Below are 25,737 nucleotides of genomic sequence, written 5' to 3'. Positions count from 1 at the left end.
GAGGAGAGCGATTACCTTTCATGCTGGCAAAGCAGTCGTATTCGCCTCCTCCCATCACTGGCCCTATCCTACTCCCAAGCCCGGAGGAGGCTGGGAGAACAGGAGGTCGAGTTACATACTAATAAATACTAACCAGGCTGCCCCTCCCTTGCCTGGGTCCCAGCATTTGCCTCGGGTTGATCACTGGAGAGCCAGGCAGCCTCACAGGAGATGCCCAGCGACTAGACTACAAATACCAGGGAGCCCAGAAAAAAATGCAAGTCTTTTCAACTATCCTGGGAGAAGGGTATCTAAAAACACATGTAAGCAAAGATATTTTATTCTTGGATTTAAACAGTGAGTCTTAGCATAGAGCTCACATCTGCTAACATGTTCAAGGATGTCACTGCAGCTGGTGAGTCTGAGAAAGAGGCTACAGGGCATTTCATTCCTGCACAAACACCTCCACTCCTCTCCAGGCTTTCCAGTATTGTTAGAGGCTATGATCATCCCCACTTCACAGACTCAAATCCACACCAGTACATTTTCCCCTCAAATGTGCAGTCTCTCCCAAAGACTCTGACAGGCAGGAGAAAGAATGCACTTGCAAAGCCTAAATGTCAGTGCTGGGGCCAATGCAGGAAAGGCCCTAACTGAAGCCAGGCTCCTGGGTTCAGGCTTGTCCAGGTGAGTGTCGGCTTTGCCCCTCACGGAAACTCCTTTGCAGAAGTTGCAGTTGTACGAAATAGCAGTGCAGCCCATGGAACCTCACTCGTGGCCCCAACCCGTCACCCCTCCCTGTGTTCATCGACTTTACCGGGAGACTTTGCAGCTCCTCCCACTAATGGGGATCAGAATCGCCCCCTACAGATCTGCCCACCCCACCCCCCCCAACTCCTCGACCCTGGGCTTGCTTGCCTGTGACTTGCTCTGCCTGCAGGGAGCCTAGGCCTTAAGAAGCCTTGCAGGTTTCCTCATTCCCCTCCCGGCACCACCACAGCCTTGGCAGAGCTGCCCCGGGATGGCTGCCACCCTCAGTCTGGAGCCCACGTGGGGCAGACATGAACCCAACTCGTGCGCCCAGCCAGGGCCACAGCTTGAAGCTCGGCTGCTCGGTTAAGTCCAGTGTGAGCTGCCAAGCCTAGCACCAACCAGCAACTGCAATAATAATAAATCACTGTTCTAGGCTGCTGAGTTTTAGAGCATTTTTTTACCCAGCATTATTACTCCAACAGCTAACTGACACACAGTCTAAGGAGACTGCACATGGAAAATACGATATGCCCCCTTGCCCAAAATGTGGTAACTAAATTCCAGTAAGTTCTTACCATGGGCCCATTTTTTCTAAGAGCCATAGGTGACTGTTTATGGCTCACAAGGACCCTTTAAGACAAAAAGGGTTTGCATCCCTATTTTAAAGATGAGGCAACAGAGACACAGTTAATTAACCTACCCACAGCTGGAAGGCAGTGAAGGCAGAATTCAAACCCCAATCCCCTAACTCCAGAGCCCCTCCTTACCACTTCTACACTCAACAGCCTTGCTCAACCAGCCCCAAACTCTGCTGTAGGTTCCCATACCCTCGGGGCAAAACCCAAACTGACAAGCACAACTGAAAATACTCAAGGTCCTTCCCAGCCTGATGACTGCTTGTTGCCAGGCTCCTGCTCCCTCCTCACTCTCCCTCAAGGCTGGCTCCAGCCACTCTGAGCTCCTACAGTTTACCAAACCCACCCACTCCCTCCCCTCCTCTCTGGGGCACGTCCAGGTCATCCTCCAGGATACAGGCCCCGGGGAATCTCCTGCAGGAACTTCCTGTCCCCAGCCAGGGGCAAGTGGCTGCTTACCCTGAGGGTCCCCCCACTTCCAGGACCTTCTGGAAAGTGCACTGACCACTTGGGGCTCTCACTGCTTAGCTCTTTCCTGAGCCAGCCACACACCCCTTGAGGGCACGGCCTGGTCTTATTCATCTCTGTCAGCCCAGTGCTTGGCAAGGTGCCTGGTCTTATCATGGGAATTCAAGGAAAGTCTGCTCAATTAAGAAGAAGGGGTTGCTGGATCATATGGTAAGCCTATTTTTAGTCTTCTGAGGAATCTCCATACTGCTTTCCATAATGGCTACACCAAACTACATTCCTACCAGCAGTGTAGCAGGGTTCCCTTTTCTCCACAGCCTCTCCAGCATTTATTGTTTGTGGACTTTTGAATGATGGCCATTCTAACTGGTGTGAGGTGATACCTCATTGGAGTCTGATTTGCATTTCTCTGATAATTAGTGATATTGAGCATTTTTTTTTTGTATGTCTTCTTTGGAGAACTGCTTGTTTAGGTCTTCTGCCTATTTTTGGATTGGGTTTTTTTTTCTTATTAAGTCATATGAGCTGCTTATATTTTCTGGAAATTAAGCCCTGTCAGTCTCATCTTTTGCAAATATTTTCTCCCATTCCCACTCCTGGGTATACATCCAGAGAGAACCTTAATTCAAAAAGATACATGCACCCCAATGTCAGAGCAGCACTATTTACAATAGTCAAGACTTGGAAACAACCTAAATGTCCATCAACAGATGACTGGATAAAGAAGTTGGGGTATATTTATACAATGGAATACTACTCAGCCATTAAAAAGAATAAAATAATGCCATTTGCAGCAACATGGATGGACCTGGAGAATGTCATCCTAAATGAAGTAAGCCAGAAAGAGAAAGAAAAATACCATATGATATCACGTATTTGTAGAATCTGAAAAAAAAAAATACAAAACAAATTTATTTACAAAACAGGAACAGACTCACAGACATAGAAAGCAAACTTACAGTTACCAGGGTGGGGAAGGGGATGGGAAGGGGTAAACTGGGAGTTTGAGATTTGCAGGTACTACCTACTATGTATAAAACAGACAAACAACAAGTTTATAGTTTATAGTACAGGGAACTATATTCAATATCTTGTAGTAACTTACGGTTAATAAGAATATGAAAAGAAATATATGTATGTTCCTATATGACAGAAGCTTTACACAAGAAATTGACACAACATTGTAAACTGACTATACTTCAATAAAAATACATTTAAAAAAAAAGAAGCAGGGGAAAGGAACAACAACGTGAGAAAGAAACGGATATGGAGACAGGTTTGCATCTTCATTTTGAAGCAGCAAGTCTTCATTTCTAATAAACGTTAATTAAACGGCTCAACACCCCTGGGTCTCCAGCTATATATTCTTCAATTAAAATAGTTCTTTCATGACGGCTTCCTCTGCCCATCCTTTCTTCACAGGCTTCTGTGTTCACCAGGGCGTCTTGGGACAAGTAACAAAAGACACTACATCTGCTTGACACAGCAGGGAAATTGAAGGCCACTCCCTGGATGTTCAGTCCTGGCAACACAAGAGTATACGCAGCATGACTTCAAAACAGACAGAGGGACGTTTGTGGTTTAGGAAGGCGCATTATTTAGGAGTGAAAGGAAACGACTCCCAAGACAGGGACCAGGTAAGTAACGACCTGACATGGGAAGAAAAAGCTTACTTAACACCAACTAGCAAGCGATTCTTGGGCGCGGCCCCGCGCTCAGCATCCCGACTTGCAGCTGACAGGTGGTTATTACTGTCTTAACCTCAGGGACACCCGGGAAAGGTTCAGGGCGGGGCAACCTGACAGCACCCGTGGGAAGCTGACTAGGGCCACGAGAGGGTGGCTACAGCTGCCCTCAAAATCACACGGGTTCCAGACCACTTCCAAAAGCCGGGATCCAAGCTTGGAGCAAAGGGGAAACCACACCCAGGAAGGGTGAAATGGTCTGTTCCGGGAGTCAGAGACTGAAACCCCACGAACACAGACTCCTTGCCCCACTGCAGCTTCATGTGCACTCGTGAGCTGTGTTTCTGTGGCTAAAGTCCCTGGTGTTTCCTGACAAAGATGAGGAGAGGCCAGGATGACGGTCCCTTCACATTCAGTCTGGATGGGATGTCAGCGCTGTAGACTGCTGGGATGTGAGAACCAGAAGATCTCTGAGACCAAGCCACCTAACAGATCTCACTCTCCAGTGCCTATTGTGTTTAAACAACAGTTTGCAGAAGCATAAACACAAGAGAGGACACTGAAGCTGTTCCCTCCCGCAGGCAGGGGCCAGGAACCCCAACTGGTGATACAAGGTGAACCTCTGAGATGGCCTGATGGAGGCTTGGGAATTTGGCTTGGAAATCATGGACTTAGTCCAAGTCTGCATTTTACAGTATGGGAACCACAGCTCAGGGAGGGCAAGGTCACTCATTCAAGGTCACACAGAAGGCAGAAGGACCAAGAACAGGACTCAGGTTCCTGACTGCCAGTCCAAATACTCTTTCCTCTACAGGGAGCCACCCCCTTAACTAGGAATGGCTCTTCAAGCCCTCCACCCCACCCTCCCCATTAACAAGTTCCAGGCACTCTCCGGCTTAGACTGAGGTTAAGGGTAACTTAGTGACAATGTGTTTTACGGATGCATTTACCACAGACAGGAGGGAAAGCTCTACTTTCCAGCAACCCCTCCCCTCCACTCCCCACCCCAACCAACCCCAACAAGGGCAAATCATCAGACGCTTTCAATGACCTGGAACTTTCTCAGGCTCCCCTTTGCCATCCTCTTTCCTTCTCTGTTACATTTCTTACAGCACTGAATCAAATGACTGCCTGCAATGCTGTGAGTCCTCAATTGGCTGGGTTTGTTCCTATACAATATATGTGCTTGGTTTTAAAATGCTGTTCCCTCCACTTTTTAATTCCATTTTAGAAGCCTGCAAGGAGAGAAGCCAACATTTAATCGTAGGGGCTGGAGGGGACTTTACAAACTGCTTACGAGGCACAAATACAGTAGTTATTTCCCTATTTCTCTTTTGATGGAACTGGCTGCTGTATCACACGCAATAAACAGCGTGAATCAGAAAGCACTTCTGAATCCTTATCTCACCCCTCACATAATCAAGAGAAAAAACACATTGTAATAAAAAAGAAAAAAGGAAACTAGAACTTCGTATTAGTCTAAAAGTTAATTAAACTTGAAAGGTTTGCAGGGACAATTCATTTCCTTTTGTAGCCTAACACCATAAGGTTCACATTCCATTTTACCAGAGGAATGATAAAAAGTAACCTGGTGTTATTTTAATTGTAATAATAAATAATATATAGTAAAGCTAGAATAAAGAGCATTTCTTTTAAATAGCAAAGTAAAAACTAAAAACGCATGTATCATCCAGTTCTGAATTGACTTATTAAAAACAAGCCTCTGTAAACATTTTTAACATGCGTATCTATTTAATTGATTTTGTTAATACCACTTTTCCTCTTTTCTAGAAAGATGACTTTACAGTGAGCACACAGGTATGACTTCATATGCATCCTAGTTAATCCTCTGAATTGACAAGTTTAAATTGGATGGAGTATGCTCTTTACAAAGAAAGTTGAATGTACAATTAAACAGAACAGGAAGCCTCCCACAGCCTTCAGGGTCACTCAGATTTGGAGTCGGATAACGTCCTGTCCTTGTCAGTTCCACGTCATAAGCACCTATCAGAAAGACAATGCTGAGCAATCTTCAAGGGCAAGGTCAAGAAGGAATCCTAGACAAGTTACACTGAACAGGGACCTGGGGGACGGTGTTATATTACCCCAACCAGACGCAACAAACGGAGCGAGGAAGTGGACTGAACGTGGATTGCCTCTCTACGGAAAATACTGTGCATATACATCCGTGTGTGTTATCTGTGTATCTCTGTGTGTGTGTGATAAAACATTTCAGAGAAAGAAGAGCTGCTGATGAGAAACAACAGGAATTGTTGGAAAAGGTAAGAGAATGATTCTATGGAAAAATGTGGGGCTGGATAAAGGCTTCCTAAGCCTCCAGTCCTAAAACTCTTTGATTCTATGGTGTAGAAAGTGGATGTTCCATCAGCAAACAGATGCAAAAACTCCAAGGGTGAAGCCCACATCTTCTGACATGTTACACTTTGATGGAAACCACTTGCCAGAATATTAAACTTCCTGTTTCCTGTCTCCCCCAAAAGACTTTTCCACAAGCACCCCGAGGACATAGTCTGTGTTTAACTCATCTCTGTAATCCCAGTACGATACCTGAAACAGAGAGTGGGAAATCAAAGTTGTGGAAGGCAGGATGGAAAAATTAGTAGGGACAATTTAAGTTTTATCTTTAAATAATGAATGCTTATGTATTAGAAAGCATTAATCAAACTCCTTGGCACCTAAATGTTACATGAATAGATTCCTCAATTAAAATACTTCTTTTCTAATACTAAGCCAAGCCTCCCAATGCATAGAACAAAGGAATTCTTATTTTTTTATTTTATTGTTTGACTGTTTATTATTCCTCCTTCCCTAGAAAAAAACCAAAGCAGCAACTCCTGCCCCAACACTCAGATTCTTAGACTATAAAGACAGTCATCAAAAAACAGCATAAATAACCCTGGCCATCTCATCAACCAGGAACATTAGGAACAAGACAAGGAAGGCTGCTCCTATCTCTTCTATTCAACATTGTACTGTCGCTTCTAGCCAAGGCAATTAGGCAAGAAAAAGAACAGTATCCTCACTGGAAAGAAAGAAGTTAAACTACCTCTATTTTTAGATGATCTTGTATATAGCAACTACTAATACATTCACCTAAAAACTATTAGAGCCAATCAATGAGTTCAGCAAGGTTTCAGGACACACAACCAAAATACAAGAATCAATTGTATTTCTATGCAGTACCAACAGACAATCCAAAAATGAACTTCAGACGATTTCATGTACACTGCAGCAGAAAGAATAAAATGATCTATAATAAATTTAACAAAAAAAGTGTAATACTTGGACACTGAAAATTACCAAATATCTTTGAAAGAAATTAAAGAAGACCTAACAACTGCAAAAACATCCTGTGTTCATGAATGGAAGACAATATTGTTAAAATGCAATAATCTTCAAACTGATCTACAGATTCAATGTAATCCATATCAAAATTCTATCTGGCTTTTTTACAAAAATTAACAAACTAATCCTAAAATTTATATGGCAGACTAGCCAAAGCAATCTTGGGGGGAAAACAGAACAAAGTCAGAAGACTTACACTTACAGAATTCAAAACTACTACAAAAAAAAAATCAATAAGATTGTGTGGTACTGGCATAAATTTGGCATAAGAGATCAAGGGAACAGAATTGAGAGAACAGAAGTAGTTGCATATATTCATGGGCAGTTGATTTTTGCAACAGTGCTATGACAAATCTACAGGGGAAAGAATATTCTTTCCAACAAATGGTGCTGGGACAACTGCATGGTTACATGCAAAAGAATAAATCCAAATCCCTAATTCACACAATATACAAAAGTTAACTCAAAATAGATCAAATATCTAAATGGAAGAACTAAAACCATAAAACTTTTAGAAGTAAATTTTTGACCTTGGATTAGGCAATGGCTTCTTAGATATGACACCAAAAGCACAACTGAAAAAAATAGGATGTTATCAAAATTAAAACTTTTATGTTTCACCAACAAAGGCTTGATCTCCAGAATATATAAACAGCTCACATGACTTAATAAGAAAAAAACAACCCAATCCAAAAACGGGCAGAAGACCTAAACAAGCAATTCTCCAAGGAAGACATACAAATGATCAATAGGCACATGAAAAAATGCTCAGTATCACTGATTATCAGAGAAATGCAAATCAAAACTACAATGAGGTATCACCTCACACCAGTCAGAATGGCCATCATTCAAAAATCCACAAATGACAAATGCTGGAGAGGCTGTGGAGAAAAGGGAACCTCCTACACTGCTGGTGGGAATGCAGTTTGGTGCAGCCACTGTGGAAAACAGTGTATGGAGATTCCTCAAAAGACTAGGAACAGACTTACCGTATGACCCAGGAATCCCGCTCCTGGGCATATATCCAGAAGGAACCCTACTTCAGGATGACACCTGCACTCCAATGTTCATAGCAGCACTACTTACAATAGCCAAGACATGGAAACAGCCTAAATATCCATCAACAGATGACTGGATAAAGAAGATGTGGTATATTTATACAATGGAATACTATTCAGCCATAAAAATGACAACATAACGCCATTTGCAGCAACATGGATGTCCCTGGAGAATGTCATTCTAAGTGAAGTAAGCCAGAAAGAGAAAGAAAAATACCATATGAGATCACTCATATGTGGAATCTAAAAAAAAAACGAAAAACAAAAACTAAAAAAAAGAACATAAATACAAAACAGAAACAGACTCAGACATAGAATACAAACTTGTGGTTGCCAAGGGGGTGGGGGGTGGGAAGGGATAGACTGGGATTTCAAAATTTGTAGATACTGACAGGCATATGCAGAATAGATAAACAAGATTATACTGTATAGCACAGGGAAATATATACAAGATCTTGTGGTAGCTCACAGCAAAAAAAATGTAACAATGAATATACGTATGTTCATGTGTAACTGAAAAATTGTGCTCTACACTGGAATCTGACAGAACATTGTAAAATGACTATAACTCAATAAAAAATGTTAAAAAGAAAAAAAAAGGATCCTACTGGTTGGGACTTCATATATAGAAAATAAAAGAACCAAAAAGAAAAAAAAAAAGTTTATGTTTCAAAAGATATTATCAAAGAAGTGAAAAAACCATCTACAGAATGAGAGAAAATGGGGGGGGGCGGCGAGGGTATAGCTCAAGTGGCAGAGCACATGCTTATAATGCAGGAGGTCCTGGGTTCAATCCCCAGTACCTCCAGTACCTCCTTGAAAAATAAATAAGTAATATGTTAATGTATAACTGAAAAACTGTGCTGAACACTGGAATTTGACACAACATTGTAAAATGATTATAAATCAATAAAAAGTGTTTAACAAAAAAAACAACATAGAGCTACAAAAAATAAATAAATAAATAAATAAACAAACAAACAAACAAACCTAATTACTTCCCCCTCCAACAACAACAAAAAAAAGAATGAGAGAAAATATCTATAAATCGTATGTCCGAAAAGGGTCTAATATCCAGAACATATAAGAACTCTTACAACTGTACAAGAAAAAGACAAGCAATCCAATTAAAAATTAGCAAGGATTTGAACAGATGGTTCTCCAAAGAAGATGCACAAATAGCCAATAAGCACATGAAAAATACTCAGCATCATTAGTTACTAGAAAAATCAAATTGAAACTACAAAGAGATACTACTACATGCCACTAAGATGGATACAAGCAAAAAGATGGACAATAAAAGTACAGGTGAGGATGTGGAAAAATTGGAACCCTCACACATTGCTGGTAGGAACGTAAAATGATACAGCTGTTTTGGATACAGTTTGGTAGTTCCTTTAAAAGTTAGGCATAGAGTTACCATATGATTCAGCAATTCCACTCTTAGGTATGTACCCAAGAGAAATGAAAACATATGTCCACACAAAAACTTGTACATGAATGTTCATAGAAGCATACTTCATAAAAGTAAAACAAAAACAACCCAAATCTCCATCTAAATGCATGGATACACAGAATATGGTATATCCATACAACAGAATATCTTTCAGCTGTAAGAAGGAATGAGGTGCTGGTTTATGAACCTTAAATCTTGAAAACATTATGCTAAGGAAGCTAGACACAAAAGGCTGGATACAGAATGATTCCGTTTATATGAAATGTCCAGAACAGGCAAATCCATGTGACAGAGAGTAGATTATAGAGATTGCTGGGGGCTGAGGGAAGCGGGGAATGGGGCGTGATTGTTCATGGGTATGTGATGTCTTTGTGGAGTCATGAAAACATTCCGGAATTAGATAGTGGTGATGGTTGTACAACTTTATGAATATACTAAAAAACACTGAATTGCATACTTTAAAAGGGTGAATTTTATGGCATGTGTATTTATCTCAATTGAAAATTAGCAGTAATGATGGAGAGATAGTTTCCTGTACTGCTGTTGAAAATGTTTACCAATAGAACTTCTTGGAAGAGAGGTATGGAAAAGGGGTAACAGATTTTTTCCTAAGAATTCAAACTCAAAGAGCTTATCCTTCATCAATAATTATGAATGTCACAACTTTAGCTATAAAGATTATCTGCAGGGTTGTTTATAATAGCAAATTATTGGAAATACCCTGAAGGCACAACAAAGATTTTGTTAAACCGATTATGGTACATTCATTCAGTTTAATATGAGCCACCTATTAAAATTATGTTTATGATACACTGTTAGCCAGAGAAAAAGAGGATACAAAACACAACATGCAGTATGATCCTAATTTTTTTTAACTACATACATACATATCCATGCCTCCATATTACGGAAATAATAGAACTAGGCTGCCTAACACTATAGCCACTAGCCAATGTGGATATTTAAATTTAAATTCATAAGAATTCAGTTTCTCAACACTAGCCACATTGCAAGTGCTCAGGAAACACATGAGGACCATGGCGACTGGACTGGACAGCACAGAGCATGTCCATCATCACAGAAAGTGCTACTGAAATGAGCTGATCTAGAAGAGTACACACTAAGTGGGCTTCGAGGGGCTTTTTTTTTTTTTCTTTTTTAGTGGAGGTTCTGGGGATTGAACCCAGGACCTCCTGCAAGCTAAGCATGCGCTCTACCACTGAGCTGTTACCCTCCCCTCCATGGTGCTTTTAATTTTCTTCTCTTTATGTTTATTTTCCACTTTTTCTGGATTAAATATGTTTATAATAAAAGAATATTGCTGTTTTTATTTTTTGAAGATTCGAAATAAACTGAAACCGGGGAGAAGGGATCTGGAAAAACACTCACTGTGTGCCGGCATCTCACTGTGTGCCAGCATTGCCCACACCACAAATGGAGCGAGTTCCTTTGATCTCAGCAGCAAAGGGGCTGGTCCTCCCTTGCTAAGGACAACACCTTTGCACCTACAGGGCAGGAGCACACTTCACAGATGGATGTGTGCCTTTGATGGGTTACCAGAGTAAGCGAATGGCTGTTTCTGTTCATTTTGTCCAGATTTATAGTTGCTTTCTGGAGGAGAGGATTTGTAACCTCCTCACTTGGCCACAGCCAGAAGTCCTGCCTCCTAATACAGAATCTTAAAAATAATAATCTTGGTCCAGCAAGAGGTTTAGGGAAGAGGCACTCTCAACCTTCAGGTGATCAGTTCATGCTTTCTGGAAAACAACATGGAAATATGTATCTAAAGGCTTAAAAATATTATACCCCTTTAAGCAATTATGCCACTTCTTGAAACCCTATTCTAAGGAAATAATTGTGGATGTGCTCAGAGACTTAGCTAAAAGAATGTACATGACAGAGCTGTTGACAAGAGCAGAAAACTAAATTCAAGCTAAAAGTACAAGATACAGCCTTATGGTGAAATATTATACCAGCCATCAAAAATAATGCTGTGCAGGAACATTTAACAACATGGAAAGTGTTTATAAAGGTTACGTTTTTGAAAATGAGTTTTAATGCAGTCTGAAAGGTATCATTTGATTTTTGTAGGAAAAAAATATATACACACATTTGCTTAGAAAAAAAATTAAAATGATTAAAACGGAAACACTGTCAACTACTATGTGGGGGGAAAATATCTGATGGGGGAGGTAATCGATTATTTTCCACACTTTCTATAGTGAACATGTACCTCTGTGGTAACAGGGAAAAAATACAAGTTACTGTTCTTAAAAAGATGAAATTGTATGATTTAAGACAGGAAAACTTTGTCCTTAGAACTTAAAATAAAACTATCACTATAATCATTTTCACATTTAGCTCTGGGTTTCCTGGCTCCCAAGGCACAAAGAGACATATAAAGAATTATGTAGGCCTCCACTGTTTATCAGTTCTTCCCAGGAGATCAACCACCATCCCGGCACTAGAGTCTAAAAGACACGCACGACACCCATTTCTCGGTAACACTGATACCTCCCCTGTAGTGTGGAACAGCCGGGTTACAGCCCTCATCTTTGTTCTAACCGTTCTTGGAGTTGCTTAAGAACTCTGGTCCCCCAATCTTGCGGGATAAATACCACGTACACAGCGCCTATTTTTTCCATAATGTACTCCCATCCCTATTTTCCTACCATAGGAAAATAGTCCCAAAATACATGAGATATGTTTTCAAAAAGACACCAATGATAGAACAGCCAGCTTTTATGCAGTATGTGGATGGTGTCACTGTTTCACGATACTACTCAGAAGACTGTCTCACGGGTGAAGTGGATCATATATGAAGAGTGGGAGATGTGACAAACTCTGAGAATGTATGTTTCTTAATAATACATCTGTTTAAGAGCCCTCTGAGAAGAGAAAGTAGAACAAAATAGGTCAGTGGCTATGGATGGTTGCTCTGAAAGTCGGCGGAAGCCACAAAGAGGCAGAGCTAAAATGATCAGCCCTGAGGCGGCCCCTGGCAAGCTGAACCTTCTTCATGACGAGAAGTCGCTTCCCAACTACACCCGTCAGAGGAGTCAGAGTCTCTTGAGGGCTCAGACGTGTGGGGCGGGGGTTGGGGGAGCTGAGCCCGCTACCCTCTGTTGATGTTCATCCTTCCTACAGAAACAATTTAAATTGGATTTCCCTCTGTCTTACCTACAGTTTCTCTCAGATCTTTGGATCTCTCAGCTCCAAGTCACTCCTAAAGAAAGCAAAGATTTCATAGAACTTAGGAAACTACTAAAACAGTGTTCTTCTCCTCCTAAATCCTCCCTCCCCTAAGTACCTGCAATCTGTATGTCCGATGCTTACGGTAAAGGCCAAGACAAGTCTCTCCTAACCTTTCTTTCATCTGAGACCTCTAAGAGCACACACCCACTACACAGCTCACAGACACTCATCTTGCATGGCCTGTGTCCTCAGACAGGCTGTAGGCTATGAAATCCTGGCCCTCAGCACCTGCCACCGTGTCTTGTGCCTGAGTACTAAGGTGGCAGGTTCATCTAAATTCCCAGTTTGCCCACTGCCCCTTCGGTAACTTACAGATAAGGCTGGTAACACAACTGTTAGCAAAGCAATGGTGCTAAAAGGTCAAAGTTTCTTGACGGGAAACACAGTTTTCTAAGATTAATTCAACAACTGAAGTTGTCAGTGATCACTATGGAGAAAGAGAATGAAATATTCTTCTTGACATCTAAGGAGTTCACAGTCTCCTGAAAACTAAAAATGCATATGTAGCTGACTGGGATAACATGTTATTTATATGAAAAAAAGTGGAAGACATATAAAAATCACAAAGAGAAAGTCATCAACAATGTTCTTCAAGAGGTGGTGTCAATGTACATCCCATTGAATTTGGACCACAGGACTAGAAATGGTGTCTAGAAGAAGCCAAGGGACCCTTCCTCTACTCTGGACGGATCTGCCCACTTGCAGAGCCCTGGCCTCTGAACCAGGCCACTCATTTGCAGAGAACTCCACACACAGAAACCCACCTAGTGCGTGACACTGGCCAGGGCAGCGAGGAAGCCAGCACAGCCGGAGGAACTAGCATCACCCTGGGGACAAGAAAGCTCTGAGGAGCCAGGAGAGCAGTCGTGAAACCTCTTGAAGCCTGTCTAGCGGAAGACGGGCTGGATAAGCATTTTTCATACTGCAAAAAACCACCCATTGGTTGAAATCGATTTAGAGGTACAAGACTTACAGTAATGGCTATTTCGTAAAAATGCTTGTCTGAGTGCGAGTGTGTGTGCACACAAGCATGTGCACTGGGTCATGCAAACAGATTTCTTTCAAAACAGTTTGCAAGGCTGTGAATTAGACAAATTGTTTAATAGGTTATAGAAGGACACATTTCAATTCAATAGGAGAACACCCTAACAGCAAAACTGTCTCACAACGGGGTTTGTTATTTTGAATGCCAGAGAGTGTCCAGGCCCTGAAAGACTTTAAGCAGCACCAAAACCATAGACAGTCTTGGAGGATATTCACATTGGTGGAAAGTTAAATGACAAGAACTCTAAGCTTCCTCCCCACGCTATGAGACTGTGAGTCTACATCACAGGCAACTACCACTGAACTACCATTGAAAGCACAGCTAGGAGGGCAACAACCCCACGAAGTCACAGGGGTGAATGCACACAGGCTGCAGTTTCACTGGGTCGTTTATACTGGAATAGCCCTTCTGTGAAAGGAAAAGCTGTGATACCCAGACCGAGGGTTCTCAACCTGGATGTACGTCAGCATCACCTGGGGAGCTCATAAAAGATGCCCATGCCTGGACCCCAACGTGCATTAGTTAAAACACTGGGGCCCAAGATTTGTATTTTACTTCATGTTCCCCAGGTGAGAGCTGCAAACCACTGATTTATATAATGACATTTTATAAAGCACAGAAGAAAGGAAAACAGAACTGGAACTTTACATGAGGATCACAAAAAAGAAAGAGCTGGAAAAACATCAAATCAAGCCTTCTGGACTCTGCTCAGGGCATAGACCTGAGAAGAGCATCACTCCCAGGCTTATAAATAAAAAGCTAGATAAGCTGCAAGTTCATAACTTTCTTGAATCCATTAAACAGCTGAGGTCACGGGGAACAAAGCAGTCCAGAATCTGAGGAAACCAGGCACCTGCAGGAAAAGACAAGACATGAGCATTTGTCTACCGGAGGCAGATGCATCTGGACACCGGCTAACAAGCACCAAGCAACACGTAACAATGGAATATTGCCGGAGAGCTGAAAGAGCACGGAGCCGGACCACTCAGGCACAGCACGAAAGGAAGACCTGAGGCTGACACCAAGGCGGACAATGAGAAAAGCCCTTCAGCAAACCAGCCCCAGCTCTAAACTCAAGGCATCAGCAAAGGAATCTGAAGTCTGTGCTGCACTGAGGATACGCACACCAACAACAGACCTCAGATCCAGTCAGCTCCTGACCAGACTGACCAACGCCCTAACGCCGAAGACCTCGTGGAGATCGAAAGGCATTCCCGTTTCCAGGCATAAAAACTATTTAGCTCAGTCTCTAATATCCTACACAAGATGTCCAGGTCTCAACAAAACATTACAGAGCACACAAAAAGCAAGAAAAACCAACATTGACAAGAGACACAGCAATGAACAGAATCAGACTCAGCTATGACACAGATGGGGAAGCTATCAGACACAGAATTTAAAATAACCATAATTAACGGTAAAAGATCCTAGAGGAAAAGGTGGACACATGAAATATCAAATGTATAAGTTGAACACAGAGATGGAAACCATAAAAAAGAATCAAATGGAAATGCTTGAAAGGCTAAACACAGTAACAGAAATGAAGAATGCCCTCAAGAGGCATTCCTCAGATTTGACACATCAAAGGAAAGAATCAATTAACTTGACAAAGGCAGACAAAAATTATCCCAACTAAAACAAGAAGAAACAAAAAGAAGAATGAAACAAAATAGTGTCCAACAGCTGTGGAATAATACCAAAAAAATCCTAACCTAGGTGTAATTGAAAGTTCAAAAGGAGAAAAGAAAAGGAAAAGAGCAGAAGAAATATTAGAAGAAATAAATGCTGAGAATTTTCTAAAAATTAATGACATTATAAATCAATAAAAAAAAGTTAAAAAAAATAAAAAATAAAATAAATAAATAAAAATTAATGACAGATACCAAACCAGAGAACCAAGAACCTTTTTGAGCACAAGACTACAGAGGGTAAACACCAAGCATGTGCATGCATGTGCGCACACACACACATCATATTAAAGCAGCTGAAAACCAAAGACAAAAAGAAAATCTCAAATGCAGTGGAAGAAGATGAAACACTACATACAAAGGAACAAAGATAAGAATGACAGAAGACACCTTGTCAGAAGGCATGCAAGTAAGAGGACAATGAAGTCACATTAAAGTGCTGAAAGATAAACTGTCAACCCAGAATCCTATATCCAATGAAAACATCTTTCAAAAACAAAGAAGAAATAAGAACTGCCACAGCACACAAAACTACAAGAAATGCTAAATGCAGTTTCAGAGGCAGAAGGAATATGATGCTAGACAGAAACCTAAATCTACACAAAGAAATGCAGAGTCCTGGAAATGGAATAAATGAAAGTCAAAAACAATTCTCCTTTTTCTTATTTTTAATTGCTGTAAATGATAACTGATGTTTAAAGCAAGAGTCAGCAAACTACAGCCTACAAACCAAATGATGCCTGCCATCTGTTTTAGTGTTATCTATCATAAGAATGGTTTTTATATTTAAGTGTTGTTTAAGAAAAAAAGACTATGCAGCAGAGACCATATGTGGCCTCAGAGCCTACAGTATTTCTGAGCCTTTATTTAAAAAAAGGTTTGCTGACCCTTGGTCTAAAGCAAGAACAGCAGCAATGTTCTGTTTACAGCACACGTAGAGGAAAAATGACAACAACCATAGCACAAAGAATGGAAGAGAAGGACTTAGAATGTGCTGCTGAAACGTCCTTGGACTACACATGAAACAGTATAATGTTACTTGAAAGTCGAAGCTGATTAATTAAAGACATATAGATTTTAAAGACTCTAGGGCAATCACCACAAATGTTAAGCAGAAATAAAAACTTGAGATAAAAGGGAATCATAAGAAATGCTGAAGTAATAGGGAAAAAATGGAACAAATAGAAAATAGCTAGCAAGATGGTAGATTTTTGATTAAACCATATTACCACTACAGTTAATGTGAACAGTCTAACACATCAATTAAAAGACAGATATTGTCAGATTGATTAAAAAGTAAGACCCAATTATCTGAGGTCTACAAGGAACCTGCCTTAAATACAGATATAGACAAGTTAAAATTTAAAAAATAGGAAGACCTAAACAAGCAATCCCCCAATGAAGACATACAAATGGCCAATAGGCACATGAAAAATGCTCAATATCACTAATTATCAGAGAAATGCAAATCAAAACTACAATGAGATATCACCTCACATCAGTCAGAATGGCCATCATTCAAAAGTCCACAAATGACAAATGCTGGAGAGGCTGTGGAGAAAAGGGAACCCTCCTACACTGTTGGTGGAAATGTATTTTGGTGCAGTCATTACGGAAAACAGTATTGAGAGTCCTCAAAAAACTAAAAATAGACCTATCATATGATCCAGCAATCCCACTCCTGGGCATATATCTGGAGGGAACTCTAATTCAAAAAGACACACACCCCAGTGTTCACAGCAGCACTATTTACAATAGCCAAGACATGCAAATAACCTAAATGTCCATCAACAGATGACTGGATAAAAAAGTTGTGGTATATTTATACAATGGAATAGTACTCAGCCATAAAAAGAGAATAAAATAATGTCATTTGCAGCAACATGAATGGACCTGGAGATCGTCATTCTAAGTGAACTAAGCCAGAAAGAGACAGAAAAACACTATATGATATCACTCACATATGGAATATATATTTTTTTAAAAAGACACAAAACTGAAGCAGACTCACAGACATAGAAAACAAATTTATGGTTACCAAGCAAGGAAAGGGATGGGAAGGGATAAATTGGGAATTACAGATTTGCAAATACTAACTACTATATAAAGAACAGACAAGTTTCTACTACATAGTACAGGGAACTATATTCAATATCTTGTAGTAGACCTATAATGAAAATGAAAAGGAATATATGTATGTATATGTATGACTTAAACACTATGCTGTGCACCAGAAATTGACACAACATTGTAAACTGACTATGCTCCAATTTTTAAGAAAAAAGTAAATATTAAAAAAAAAAAACAGGAAAAGATATGGATGCAAACATTAAGCAAAAGAAAATTGGAGTAGCTATAGTATTTACACCCAAAGTAGATCCCAGAAAAAGGAATACTAACAAGGATTTGGAGGAATATTATATAATGAGAAGCCAACCACTCTACTAAGAAGACATAATCCTCAATGTGTATGTACTGTGGAATTAAAGAAACCAGCTAAAACTGAAATTGAGACGGGCCTGCAGGGGGAGCTCTCACACCCTACCATGCATCATCAATTACTCCAAACAGGAAGATGTTTCCTACTTCACTATCCAGCAGAAAGAAGAAAACTTCTGTCTGCTGGAGGACAGCCCAGCCAATCAGAGACAGTAACAGCCCAACCAATCAGAGACTGTAGCAGCCTAACCAATGAGAAGCCGCCACACATTGGCATTCCAGCTTCCTGCAACAAGACTCTGGTTATTACAGCCGCTCCCAACTTTCCACTTTTCCCTATAAAAGCAAGTTCCCCTTCTTTGTTCTTTGGATTTGCCAATGGTCCACCATAGTTCACATATCCTGAATTGCAATTCCTTTGTCTATCCCAGAAGAAACTCACTATTGCTGGTAAAATAACTAGCTTTATATTATTAAAGTTGACACCAATTAAGGACAGATGGTTAAAAACATGAATCAAAAAGTCACAGAACTGAAAGAAGAAATTTAAAAATCCACAACAGTAGCTGGAGAGTCTAACATGCCTCTCTATTACTGTTAAAATAAGTAGACAGAGAATCAGTAAAGACACAGAAGGCTTGAATAACCCTATCAAGCAACTTGATCTACTATTTCCACAAAATTCTACCCAATAATATCAGAATACACATTCTTTTCAAGTGCACCTGCAACATTCACCAAGACAAACCATATTCTGGGCCATAAAACAAATGTGAACAAATTTAAAAGAACAGAAATCATGCAAATTATACCGTAAGGTAAGAGAATTAAACTAGAAACCAATACCAGGAAGACTCCTGGAAAATTTCCAAATATTTGAAAATTAAACAACATACTCTGAAATAACATATGGGTCAAGAGGAACTCTCAAGAGAAATTTTTAAATATTTTAATTTTAAATAAATGAAGATACACATATCAAAATTGTGGAATGCAGCTAAAGTAGTGGTTAGAGAGAAAGGTATAGCACTAAATGCTTATATGAAAACAGAACAGAAATCTCAAATTAATATTTTAAGTTTACCCCTTAAAAAATAGGAGTGTAAATTAAACCCAAAGCAAGGTGAAATAAGGAAATAAAAAAGAGCAGAAATCAATAAAATTGAAAACAGAAAAATAAACAAAATTAATGAAGGCAAAAATATGGATCTTTGAACGAGTAATAAAGTTGATAAACTTCTAGACAGACTGAATAAGAAAACGATTGAAGACACAAATTACCAATATCAGGAATGAAAGGGGGACTATCACTACAGACCCCAAGGACATTAAATGGGTAGTAGAAGAATATCACAATTTTATGTCCATAAATTTGACAACTTAGGTGAAGAAGACCAATTCCTCAAAAGATATAGACTTCTAAAACTTATCAAGAAGAAACAGGCAACCTGAATTGTCCTACGTCTATTAAAGGAGTTAAATTTGTAGTTTAAAAACCTTTCATCAAAGAAAATTCTAGGTATAGATGGTTTCACTAGTGAAATCTACCGAACACTGAAGGAAGAATAGCAATCCTACACAGTCTCTTTCAAAAATACATCACAACTAAGTGGGGTTTATCCCAGGAATACAAAGCTGATGCAACATTCGAAAATCAATCAGTGTACCTCACCACAGTAACGATGAAGAAAAATCGCATGATCCTGTCAAAAGACAGAGAAAAAGCATTCGACAAAATTCAAAATCCAGCCATAATAAAAACTCTCGGTAAACTAGAGATACAAGGGAAATTCCTTAATCTCATGGGGCATCTACAAGAAAAACCTCAACTAACATCATACTTCATAGTGAAAGATTATTTCTTCCCTATTATAAGAAACAAGGCAAAGATGTTTTCTCTCACTGCTTCTATCCAACATTGTCCTGTAAGTCTTAGCCAGCTGAATAAGGCAAGAAAAAGAAATAAAAGGCATCCAGATTGGAAAGGAAAAAATAAGAAATAAAACTGTCTTTATTCACAGATAACATGACTGTCTATGTAGAAAATCCCAAAGAATCTACAAATATACCTCCTAGAACAAATAAATGACCTTAGCAAGGTAACAGAATACAGTGGCAAAACACAAAAATCAATTGTATTTCTATATACCAGCAACAAGAGCAACCCCGAAAATGAAATACTTAGGTATAAATCTAACAAAACACGTGGAAGATCTATATCTTGAAAACTGTCGAATGCTGATTAAAAAAAAATCAAAACAGAAATAAATGGAGAGATAAGCTACATTGTGTTCATGGATTAGAATACTGAATATTGTGAAGATGTCAGTACTTCCAAAATGAGTCTATAGGTTCAGTGCAATACCATTCAAAATCTCCGCTGAATTTTTTTGTAGATATTGACAAGCTGACTCTACAATTTGTGTGAGAAGGCAAAGGAACCAGGAGAGCAATAAAATTTTCGAAAAAGAATGAGGTTGGAGGATTTATACTACCTGCTTTCAAAACTTATTATAAAGTCACAGTATCAAGACGGTGTTGGCACAAAGCAGGCACATAGATCAATGGAACAGAACTGAGAGTCCGGAAATAAACCCTTGTAATTATGGCCAATTGATTTTCTACAAAAATGTCAAGACAATTCCATAGGGAAAGGATAGTCTTTTCAACAAATGGTGCTGTAACAACTGGAATTCCACATGCAAAAAGAAAAAAAAAAGTTCCTTGACTCACAGTTTACACCTTATATAAAAATTAACCCAAAATGGATCATACACCTAAGTGTAAAACATAAAACTATGAAACTTCTAGAAGAAAATGTAGAAAATTTTCAAGACTTCTAGCTAGGCAAAGAATTCTTAGATACAACAACAAAAGTCTTATCCATAAAAAGATTGATAAATTGGCTTAGCAAAGTTTAAAAAAATTTTTTTTTACCCTGAGAAAGACACTGCTATGGGAATTAAAAGGTAAGGCTGAGAGAATTCATTTGAAAATCACATTTCCAACACAGGACATATATTCAGATTATGTAAAGAACTCTCGAAACTCAACAATGAGAAAACAAACAACCCAGTAAAAATAGGTAATCAAAATTACCTCTGTGTAACACTTCTATGCTGTAAATTTTTACTTGAATTTGTGTATTTTTCCAGTTATGGGTCCAAACAACGTTTCACCAATTTTTATTTACACCGAATTATAGCCTGGAAGTAGGCTTTTGATCTCTGTTAACTTTTGACACACTTTACACTGACCTAAAAAAATGTTTTAAAAAACCATTCATTTTCTTTGAACTGAGGAGACAATTTTCATATACGTCTTTAGTAAAGAGACCATTTCTTCCTATCAAATAAAATTGGCTCTTTACACACACCCAAAAAAGTTATAACTTTCTGAGGCATCAAAATTTACACTGTCACCTTTTAAATAATGAACCCTGAGCATGAATCACCACACTTTTAACCACATACTTCCTTCTTCCCCTAGTACCAAATCTAAACAATTCTGGAACACAATGATGAAAGAAATGACCCTTATGTTCCCTTTGCTCATATTTCTTCATTTATTTCTCACCACCTGGTACCATGTTTTGTAAGTCACTGTAGATCATGTTTGGGAACAATGGGAGGTATAATAAACAAACAGAGAGATTCTGCATGAAAGAAATGCTTTAAGATCAAGTTATTCAATATGTAATCCTCTTCTTCCAAGTGAACGTCCTTTTTTGCCCGGCACCATACCCGCTCAGGCCATATTTCTCTGCTGGAAACCAGAGAGAGACTAAACCTTGAAGGCTGCCAGCACCACGCCTGGCGTGTTTCCAACTACTGCACTCTTCTCTTAACCTATCTCATTCTTCACAGCAGTACATCTCAGCGCCTGACATACGAGACAAAATAGACATGCCTCCTTCCAGTAGAGTGTAAGTTCCATGAGAACAGGGACTTTGTCTTTCTTGTGTACGCTTTTTATCCCCAGAACAGTGTCTGCCACACGGGAGCTGTTCAATAAATACTGGTGCATGAATGACTCCCAAGGCACCTCTCCACCTCATTCCCTCACATTCTCCCTGGGCTGCCCTGGGCAGGACTGCTGATGGAAACAACAAAATATGCTGCCTTCCACGCCCTCCTTTCTTCCAGGATTAATGACTAGGTCTTTTTGCCAATTTCTGGGCTGAGTAGATACTGAAGATGGAGGAGCATGAGAAGGAGCACCCCTGGCTGCCCAGTCTAACTCCAAACGTCCACCAACGTCCACCGTATCAAACGGAAACAAAAAGCAGCACTCACGTCAGACTGCAAAGGAAAACAGTCTCGGTGTTCTTGGTGCTCTAGCAGTAGATGGTGGAGCCTGGTTTCCTACTAAACACAACTATGAAGTATTCACCTGCTGGGCGATCGTCAGGAGAACTGCTTTCTAGTCCAGGATCTACCACTAACTGCACCTTCACCAAAGATTTAGAGCGGCAAGTGTTCTCAGGAGGGGGCGGGGAGAAGAGAAAGGGGGTCCTGGGGGGTGGGAGGCACAGCAGAACCAGTTCTGAGGCTTCTTCAAACTACGCATGGCCCCTCCCTGAATTCCTCCAGCCCAATCCACCCCACAGAGGTGCCACCATAGAAAGAGCCACTGCTGCTGTCACCATGGGAGTAGGACAAAGGAAGAAAAACTCTTTCAGGTTTTGAGTGTAAGTTCTTTGAGGAATGAGACCGAGATGTAGGCTTCTTAGGGACACCCAGAGTGGCATCTGACACAGGGTACTCCTGTCTCTACTGCATCTCCAACCTCAGCTCCTTTCCTCTCCTCGACCACACCCAACACTTCTCCTATTGTCCTGAACGTCTCCTGATTGCCCAAGAGGCCAAGTCTGTCATCATCTGTCACCACCCGTTGGAGACACGGATGACTGCCTACCTAACAGCCTGATAGGCAGTCTTGCTTTCTTCCCCGCTAACAGAATTCTGATTTTCAGATACGGGCCTCACTGTGCTCAGGGAAGGTGAACCCTCCCCCAGCTCCAGAACACTGCTTGGCCACAACAATCACCACCACCCTCTTCTTCTTTGCCAGTGACTGGTTAAGCATGGGCATGTGACCATTCTGGTCAATGGCACAAGGAACTTCCAAGAAATTTTGTTCTTATCTAGAGAATCACTGAGAAGCAAGCCGTCTCCCTCCCTTTTTACTTGGATGCTCTCATGTGAAGGCATAATGGAGCTCCAGCCACCCTGTGGCAGGGCAGGGAAAACCAAGAGAACCTTCAAGAAGCCAGCCTAGAACTGGGACCACTTTGAACCACCTACCTCTAGGCTTCTTAATCAAGACAGTAATGTAACCTAAATAATGTTACTTACAACAGAAAGTTCCCTAACATACCCCACCGTTTGGCCTGGGAAATCCCTCCAACTTTTTCTCCTAGAGCAGCCCTACTCGTCTCCAATTTAGAGATCAGCCAGTTTCCTTGGGAAGTCTTCGCTGTCCCCAGACAGGTAAACAGTCCCAGACACTGTTATCTGCACATCTGCCTCTCCAACTAAACTGTGAGCTCCTCAAAAGCAAACATTTTCACCCTTGGCAGAGGCCCTGGCATGTGCTGGGCATTTATTAAACGTTGAATGAACAAACGAATGAATGAACAACAAAACAACGAATTAGAGGATGAACATGCGGAATGCCTTCTACGCCTTGGATAAAGACTTGACAATTGACAGATGGAATATGGTGTCCAGGCTGTCTACACTCTACTAAAGATTTCCTTTCGGTGGTAGTGAGCAAAGGCAGAGATAATGCAATGAATAGGTCCTATTTTTATCTTCCCCAAAGTCAGACTTCTCATTGGGAACTGTCCCTCCCAAATCCCAGACAACTAGGGTAGGACCATATCTATCACAGTAGCATTTGAGCAAAGTACCCACTCCTATGGTGGAAACCCCTCCCTGTCCACTGAGATGGCTTGGCCCTGCTTTGGTCTAGAATATTAAGATTTGCTATAAGGATGGAGGAGATGGAAGAAGAGAGAGACAACCCTCCCATTACCCGCTCTCTCTAAAGGAACAGATAAGCCTGAAGGTGCCAGTGCTTTTTATCACCCCATACTAAGAATCAGTCAACACAGAAGGAAAAAGAGCCAAGATATATATGAGAGACAACAAGCCCTGAAGCCTTATGTGAGCCCCTGGATCAAGCTATGACTGAAGCTAAAACCCTCAGCCTTTTCATTTAGGTGACCCAATTTCTATACTGCATAAGGCAATTTTCAAGTGACCAAAACCCAACCCAAAGGATTCTGACAAATACAGTCCATAGTGACGAAAGCAGGCTGATAACATCCCTTCTATATTCAAGGCCTGTGCAGTGGCACCTCTCAAACTTGGTCTCTAGGATGCTTGGTGTCAGGAATTAAGACAGTCTGGAGGAGGCTGGGCCATGAACAAGTCAGAGTGGAAAAAAAAAAATGCCACCCCTCCAAAAACACACACCACCACCACTGTTTTCTCCTAAAGGAGGGCAGCTGGAGCCTCCTGGATCTCCCTTTTGTCAGAAATGAGTGGGGACCTCTGGGAGGTAGGAAATGTTACAGTGACAGAGAAAAAAATGGAGACAATTCTCATCAAGCAATGTTCTATGGGCTTTATGAACATCATAAACTTAAGGCTGTTGTAAGGATTATAATACCCATTTTACCTTTGAGGAAACCGAAGGTCTGTGAAGTTAAGTAACTTGCTCAAGGTCACACAGCTAGTACCTAGAATTTAAATTCTAGACTTTTTCCACTTTATCATTCTGATGGCTAGGACCTGGGAGATGGAGAGCACCCCTCCACACCAGTCCCCCACATCGCCCCAGGGCACAAAGACCTGGATGGAGCCTTACAACCTCAGGCCCCTGGAGTCAGAGCAGCCTCGCATACCCAGTGTTTTGGAAGCCCCAGGTAACTAACCCAGGTGTATGTCGGTGATTCGACACGAGCACTAAAAGTAAAGAACCACGCAGAAGGAGCACGGCAGGGTCGCGGGCCACTGGAAAGCACCGCAGAGAGAGAGGCGGGAGCTGGCTCTGGGCTCCCCCAAAGGCCTGAGCCCCCGGCGCAGCTCCGTGCTCTCCTCCGCAGTCGGCCCCCCAGCCTCCCCTCTCTCCACCAGCGCCGCGGAAATAGTGGCTCCTGGGCCACTCGGAGACCCTCGGAGACCCTCGCAGCCCGGGTCCTGCCCCTGCCTCCGCCCGCAGCTCCTGCCGGGCCCAGCTGTTCGCAGCTGCTCGCCCCCAGGCAGCGACGGGACCCCGACCCCTCCGCTGCGCCGCGGCCCGGGCGCGCCGGGCGGGGGCGCCCCGCACTGCCCGCCGCAGCCCCGCGGCCCCGCAGAGCCCGGGCGCGGGGCCCGCCTTCTCCCTCCCCCCGAAGCCCCGCCGACCACCTGCCCCCGCCCGCCGTGCCCGGCCCGCTCACCTGCACCGCCGGGCCTGTCCGCGCACCCGCCGGACCGACTCCCGACTCCCGGTCCCGGCTCGGAGCGCGCCCGCGGGGGGCCGGCGTTGGTGCGGCCGCGCGGGGCGGGGCGGGGCGGGGCGGGGCGCGGCTCCTCCCCTCCCCGAGCCACCTGGGGCGCCCGGGAGGGAGCCGGGCCGGGACAGGTGGGCCCCGCCCGCCGCGAGCAGCCGGGGGCTCGGGCTCCTCCGGGAGTTTCGGGGATCCTCCGCGGGGTGGAAGGGAGAGGCCGCATGACACCTGGGGCAGTTAGTGCTTGGGAGGCGGCGGGGAGCCAGGGGCCGGCCTGTCTCTGCACAGCCTGGTCCGATGGAGAAATGGATCACAGAGTTTGTGAGCCAGACGCCGCTGAGCACAAGGAGGGGAGGCCAGCCCCTTTCTTTGTGGGCTGTAGACCCGAGAACCGCGACCCAAGGGGTGA

General features: G+C 41.9%; 1 protein-coding gene across 2 annotated transcripts in view; it reads right to left on the bottom strand.

Moving 5' to 3' along the window:
- LYPD6B (LY6/PLAUR domain containing 6B) overlaps window positions 1–25,349 on the bottom strand; it is a 175,036-nt gene extending 149,687 nt beyond the window's left edge. Inside the window, exons 1-2 of one of the 2 annotated variants that reach the window (XM_064484767.1) lie at window positions 25,278–25,341; window positions 12,581–12,626 (exon numbers count right to left, since the gene is read on the bottom strand). The gene's annotated coding sequence lies outside the window, so the exon portion shown is untranslated. Of the gene's footprint in view, window positions 1–12,580; window positions 12,627–25,277 lie in introns of both variants that reach the window. The other variant, XM_064484765.1, reaches the window with a different exon arrangement.
- Window positions 25,350–25,737: the final 388 nt, after the last annotated feature.

This window comes from Camelus dromedarius, chromosome 4, assembly GCF_036321535.1.
Source record: "Camelus dromedarius isolate mCamDro1 chromosome 4, mCamDro1.pat, whole genome shotgun sequence".
Classification (NCBI taxonomy): Eukaryota; Metazoa; Chordata; class Mammalia; order Artiodactyla; family Camelidae; genus Camelus; species Camelus dromedarius.
The sequence above is the reverse complement of the archived record's forward strand: the minus strand, read 5'-3'. Positions and strand labels throughout refer to the sequence as shown.